Below are 6221 nucleotides of genomic sequence, written 5' to 3' on the forward strand. Positions count from 1 at the left end.
GCCTGTGTTCGGGGCTTGTTGCTGGCTGTTGGGGCCTGTGTTCGGGGCTTGTTGCTGGCCGTTGGTGCCTGTGTTCGGGGCTTGTTGCTGGTCGTTGGTGCCTGTGTTCGGGGCTTGTTGCTGGTCGTTGGTGCCTGTGTTCGGGGCTTGTTGCTGGTCGTTGGTGCCTGTGTTCGGGGCTTGTTGCTGGCCGTTGGGGCCTGTGTTCGGGGCTTGTTGCTGGCCGTTGGTGCCTGTGTTCGGGGCTTGTTGCTGGTCGTTGGTGCCTGTGTTCGGGGCTTGTTGCTGGTCGTTGGTGCCTGTGTTCGGGGCTTGTTGCTGGTCGTTGGTGCCTGTGTTCGGGGCTTGTTGCTGGTCGTTGGTGCCTGTGTTCGGGGCTTGTTGCTGGTCGTTGGTGCCTGTGTTCGGGGCTTGTTGCTGGTCGTTGGTGCCTGTGTTCGGGGCTTGTTGCTGGCCGTTGGGGCCTGTGTTCGGGGCTTGTTGCTGGCCGTTGGTGCCTGTGTTCGGGGCTTGTTGCTGGTCGTTGGTGCCTGTGTTCGGGGCTTGTTGCTGGCCGTTGGGGCCTGTGTTCGGGGCTTGTTGCTGGCCGTTGGTGCCTGTGTTCGGGGCTTGTTGCTGGTCGTTGGTGCCTGTGTTCGGGGCTTGTTGCTGGTCGTTGGTGCCTGTGTTCGGGGCTTGTTGCTGGTCGTTGGTGCCTGTGTTCGGGGCTTGTTGCTGGTCGTTGGTGCCTGTGTTCGGGGCTTGTTGCTGGTCGTTGGTGCCTGTGTTCGGGGCTTGTTGCTGGTCGTTGGTGCCTGTGTTCGGGGCTTGTTGCTGGTCGTTGGTGCCTGTGTTCGGGGCTTGTTGCTGGTTGTTGGCGGGGCTCCATGATGGCGGGTGACCAGGGGCGACTGGCGGGTGACCAGGGGTCAAAATCGGCTGGCGGGTGCCCAGGGGTTGACATTGGATGGCGGGTGACCAGGGGTCAAAATCGGCTGGCGGGTGCCCAGGGGTTGACATTGGATGGAGGGTGCCCAGGGGTCAAAATCGACTGGCGGGTGCCCAGGGGTTGACATTGAATGGCGGGTGCCCAGGGGTCGAAATCGACTGGCGGGTGCCCAGGGGTTGACATTGGATGGCGGGTGCCCAGGGGTCGAAATCGACTGGCGGGTGCCCAGGGGTTGACATTGGATGGCGGGTGCCCAGGGGTCGAAATCGACTGGCGGGTGCCCAGGGGTTGACATTGGATGGCGGGTGCCCAGGGGTCGAAATCGACTGGCGGGTGCCCAGGGGTTGACATTGGATGGCGGGTGCCCAGGGGTCGAAATCGACTGGCGGGTGCCCAGGGGTTGACATTGGATGGCGGGTGCCCAGGGGTCGAAATCGACTGGCGGGTGCCCAGGGGTTGACATTGGATGGCGGGTGCCCAGGGGTCGAAATCGACTGGCGGGTGCCCAGGGGTTGACATTGGATGGCGGGTGCCCAGGGGTTGACATTGGATGGCGGGTGCCCAGGGGTCAAAATCGACTGGCGGGTGCCCAGGGGTTGACATTGGATGGCGGGTGCCCAGGGGTCGAAATCGACTGGCGGGTGCCCAGGGGTTGACATTGGATGGCGGGTGCCCAGGGGTCGAAATCGACTGGCGGGTGCCCAGGGGTTGACATTGGATGGCGGGTGCCCAGGGGTCAAAATCGACTGGCGGGTGCCCAGGGGTTGAAATTGACCAGGGGGAGAGCGCCTGCCATAGCCGAAATAGGAGCGCTATGGGCGGCCTGCCTCAGCAGATTTGGCCCCCCAAATCCTGGTTCTCAAAAATTTTCAAAGTCAACTTTTTTCAAAATATTTTCAGAGTGCCACTTCCCAGGGGGATTCTCGCCTGCCATAGCCGAAATAGGAGCGCCATGGGCGGCCTGCCTCAGCACATTTGGCCCCCCAAATCCTGGTTCTCAAAAATTTTCAAAGTCAACTTTTTTCAAAATATTTTCAGAGTGCCACTTCCCAGGGGGATTCTCGCCTGCCATAGCCAAAATAGGAGCGCCATGGGCGGCCTCAGTGAGCACATTTGGCCCCCCCATCCTGGAGCGCCATGGACCAGGGGGAGAGCGCCTCTCTTTGGGGCTTGTTGCTGGCTGTTGGCGGGGCTCCATGGACCAGGGGGAGAGCGCCATGGACCAGGGGGAGAGCGCCTCTCTTCGGGGCTTGATGCCTGTTGGCGGGGCTCCATGGACCAGGGGGAGAGCGCCTCTCTGTGGGGCTTGTTGCTGGCTATTGGCGGGGCTCCATGGACCAGGGGGAGAGCGCCTCTCTTTGGGGCTTGTTGCTGGCTGTTGGCGGGGCTCCATGGACCAGGGGGAGAGCGCCATGGACCAGGGGGAGAGCACCTGCCATAGCCGAAATAAGAGCACTATAGGCGGCCGCCCTCAGCACATTTGGCCCCCCAAATCCTGGTTCTCAAAAATTTTCAAAGTCAACTTTTTTCAAAATATTTTCAGAGTGCCACTTCCCAGGGGGATTCTCGCCTGCCATAGCCGAAATAGGAGCGCCATGGGCGGCCTCAGTGAGCACATTTGGCCCCCCCATCCTGGAGCGCCATGGACCAGGGGGAGAGCGCCTCTCTTTGGGGCTTGTTGCTGGCTGTTGGCGGGGCTCCATGGACCAGGGGGAGAGCGCCATGGACCAGGGGGAGAGCGCCTCTCTTCGGGGCTTGATGCCTGTTGGCGGGGCTCCATGGACCAGGGGGAGAGCGCCTCTCTTTGGGGCTTGTTGCTGGCTATTGGCGGGGCTCCATGGACCAGGGGGAGAGCGCCTCTCTTTGGGGCTTGTTGCTGGCTGTTGGCGGGGCTCCATGGACCAGGGGGAGAGCGCCATGGACCAGGGGGAGAGCACCTGCCATAGCCGAAATAAGAGCACTATAGGCGGCCGCCCTCAGCACATTTGGCCCCCCAATCCTGGTTCTCAAATTTTTTCAAAGTCAACTTTTTTCGAAATATTTTCAGAGTGCCACCTCCAGCGGGGGCTCTCGCCTGCCATAGCCGAAATAAGAGCACTATGGGCGGCCGCCCTCAGCACATTTGGCCCCCCCATCCTGGAGCGCCATGGACCAGGAGGAGAGCGCCTCTCTTCGGGGCTTGATGCCTGTTGGCGGGGCTCCATGGACCAGGGGGAGAGCGCCTCTCTTTGGGGCTTGTTGCTGGCTGTTGGCGTGGCTCCATGGACCAGGGGGAGAGCGCCATGGACCAGGGGGAGAGCACCTGCCATAGCCGAAATAAGAGCACTTTAGGCGGCCGCCCTCAGCACATTTGGCCCCCCCATCCTGGAGCGCCATGGACCAGGAGGAGAGCGCCTCTCTTCGGGGCTTGATGCCTGTTGGCGGGGCTCCATGGACCAGGGGGAGAGCGCCTCTCTTTGGGGCTTGTTGCTGGCTGTTGGCGTGGCTCCATGGACCAGGGGGAGAGCGCCATGGACCAGGGGGAGAGCACCTGCCATAGCCGAAATAAGAGCACTATAGGCGGCCGCCCTCAGCACATTTGGCCCCCCCATCCTGGAGCGCCATGGACCAAGGGGAGAGCGCCTCTCTTCGGGGCTTGATGCCTGTTGGCGGGGCTCCATGGACCAGGGGGAGAGCGCCTCTCTTTGGGGCTTGTTGCTGGCTGTTGGCGTGGCTCCATGGACCAGGGGGAGAGCGCCATGGACCAGGGGGAGAGCACCTGCCATAGCCGAAATAAGAGCACTATAGGCGGCCGCCCTCAGCACATTTGGCCCCCCCATCCTGGAGCGCCATGGACCAGGGGGAGAGCGCCTCTCTTCGGGGCTTGATGCCTGTTGGCGGGGCTCCATGGACCAGGGGGAGAGCGCCTCTCTTTGGGGCTTGTTGCTGGCTGTTGGCGTGGCTCCATGGACCAGGGGGAGAGCGCCATGGACCAGGGGGAGAGCACCTGCCATAGCCGAAATAAGAGCACTATAGGCGGCCGCCCTCAGCACATTTGGCCCCCCCATCCTGGAGCGCCATGGACCAAGGGGAGAGCGCCTCTCTTCGGGGCTTGATGCCTGTTGGCGGGGCTCCATGGACCAGGGGGAGAGCGCCTCTCTTTGGGGCTTGTTGCTGGCTGTTGGCGTGGCTCCATGGACCAGGGGGAGAGCGCCATGGACCAGGGGGAGAGCACCTGCCATAGCCGAAATAAGAGCACTATAGGCGGCCGCCCTCAGCACATTTGGCCCCCCCATCCTGGAGCGCCATGGACAAGGGGGAGAGCGCCTCTCTTCGGGGCTTGATGCCTGTTGGCGGGGCTCCATGGACCAGGGGGAGAGCGCCTCTCTTTGGGGCTTGTTGCTGGCTGTTGGCGTGGCTCCATGGACCAGGGGGAGAGCGCCATGGACCAGGGGGAGAGCACCTGCCATAGCCGAAATAAGAGCACTATAGGCGGCCGCCCTCAGCACATTTGGCCCCCCCATCCTGGAGCGCCATGGACAAGGGGGAGAGCGCCTCTCTTCGGGGCTTGTTGCTGGCTGTTGGCGGGGCTCCATGTACCAGGGGGAGAGCGCCATGGACCAGGGGGAGAGTGCCTCTCTTCGGGGCTTGATGCCTGTTGGCGGGGCTCCATGGACCAGGGAGAGAGCGCCTCTCTTTGGGGCTTGTTGCTGGCTGTTGGCGGGGCTCCATGGACCAGGGGGAAAGCGCCATGGACCAGGGGGAGAGCGCCTGCCATAGCCGAAATAGGAGCACTATAGGCGGCCGCCCTCAGCACATTTGGCCTGTCGCCGCTGTCCGCTGGCCGCTGTCCGCTGGCCGCTGTCCGCTGGCCGCTGTCCGCTTTCCCCTTTACTTTCAGCACTTTCAGCACTTTCAGCACTTTCAGCACTTCCAGCACTTCCAGCACTTCCAGCACTTCCAGCTCTTCCCCCTCTTTCCCTTCTTCCAACTGCGGGCGCGCCGGGCGCACAGGGGCTCGTGCGGAGGGGTGTGTGTGCGTGCATGTGCCGAACAAGGAGGAGAGCGCCTCACTTCGGGGCTTGTCGCTGGCCGTCGGCGGGGCTCCAAGGACCAGGGGGAGAGCGCCTCTCTTTGGGGGCTTGATGCTGGCTGTTGGCGCGTGTCTTCGGGGCTCCACGGACCAGTGGGAGAGCGCCTGTCTTCGGGGCTTGATGCTGGCCGTTTGCGGGACTCCATGGACCAGGGGGAGAGCGCCATGGACCAGGGGGAGAGCGTCTCTCTTCAGGGATTGACCAGGGCTCCAATCTTCCCATTGAAATGAATGGCGGGTGACCAGGCGTCCAAATCCCCCATTGAAATGAAGGCCGGATGCCCAGGGCTCCAATCTCCCCATTGAAATGAATGGCGGGTGACCGGGCGTCCAAATCCCCCATTGAAATGAAGGCCGGGTGCCCAGGGCTCCAATCTCCCCATTGAAATGAATGGCGGGTGACCGGGCGTCCAAATCCCCCATTGAAATGAAGGCCGGGTGCCAAGGGCTCCAATCTCCCCATTGAAATGAATGCCGGGTGACCGGGCGTCCAAATCCCCCATTGAAATGAAGGCCGGGTGCCCAGGGCTCCAATCTCCCCATTGAAATGAATGGCGGGTGACCGGGCGTCCAAATCCCCCATTGAAATGAAGGCCGGGTGCCCAGGGCTCCAATCTCCCCAGTGAAATGAATGGCGGGTGACCAGGCGTCCAAATCCCCCATTGAAATGAAGGCCGGGTGCCCAGGGCTCCAATCTCCCCATTGAAATGAATGGCGGGTGACCAGGCGTCCAAATCCCCCATTGAAATGAAGGCCGGGTGCCCAGGGCTCCAATCTCCCCAGTGAAATGAATGGCGGGTGACCAGGCGTCCAAATCCCCCATTGAAATGAAGGCCGGGTGCCCAGGGCTCCAATCTCCCCAGTGAAATGAATGGCGGGTGACCAGGCGTCCAAATCCCCCATTGAAATGAAGGCCGGGTGCCCAGGGCTCCAATCTCCCCATTGAAATGAATGGCGGGTGACCAGGCGTCCAAATCCCCCATTGAAATGAAGGCCGGGTGCCCAGGGCTCCAATCTCCCCATTGAAATGAATGGCGGGTGACCAGGCGTCCAAATCCCCCATTGAAATGAAGGCCGGGTGACCAGGCGTCCAAATCCCCCATTGAAATGAAGGCCGGGTGCCCAGGGCTCCAATCTCCCCATTGAAATGAATGGCGGGTGACCAGACGTCCAAATCCCCCATTGAAATGAAGGCCGGATGCCCAGGGCTCCAATCTCCCC

The sequence above is a fragment of the Vanacampus margaritifer genome, unplaced genomic scaffold (genome assembly GCF_051991255.1).
Source record: "Vanacampus margaritifer isolate UIUO_Vmar unplaced genomic scaffold, RoL_Vmar_1.0 HiC_scaffold_126, whole genome shotgun sequence".
In the NCBI taxonomy this organism is placed as follows: domain Eukaryota; kingdom Metazoa; phylum Chordata; class Actinopteri; order Syngnathiformes; family Syngnathidae; genus Vanacampus; species Vanacampus margaritifer.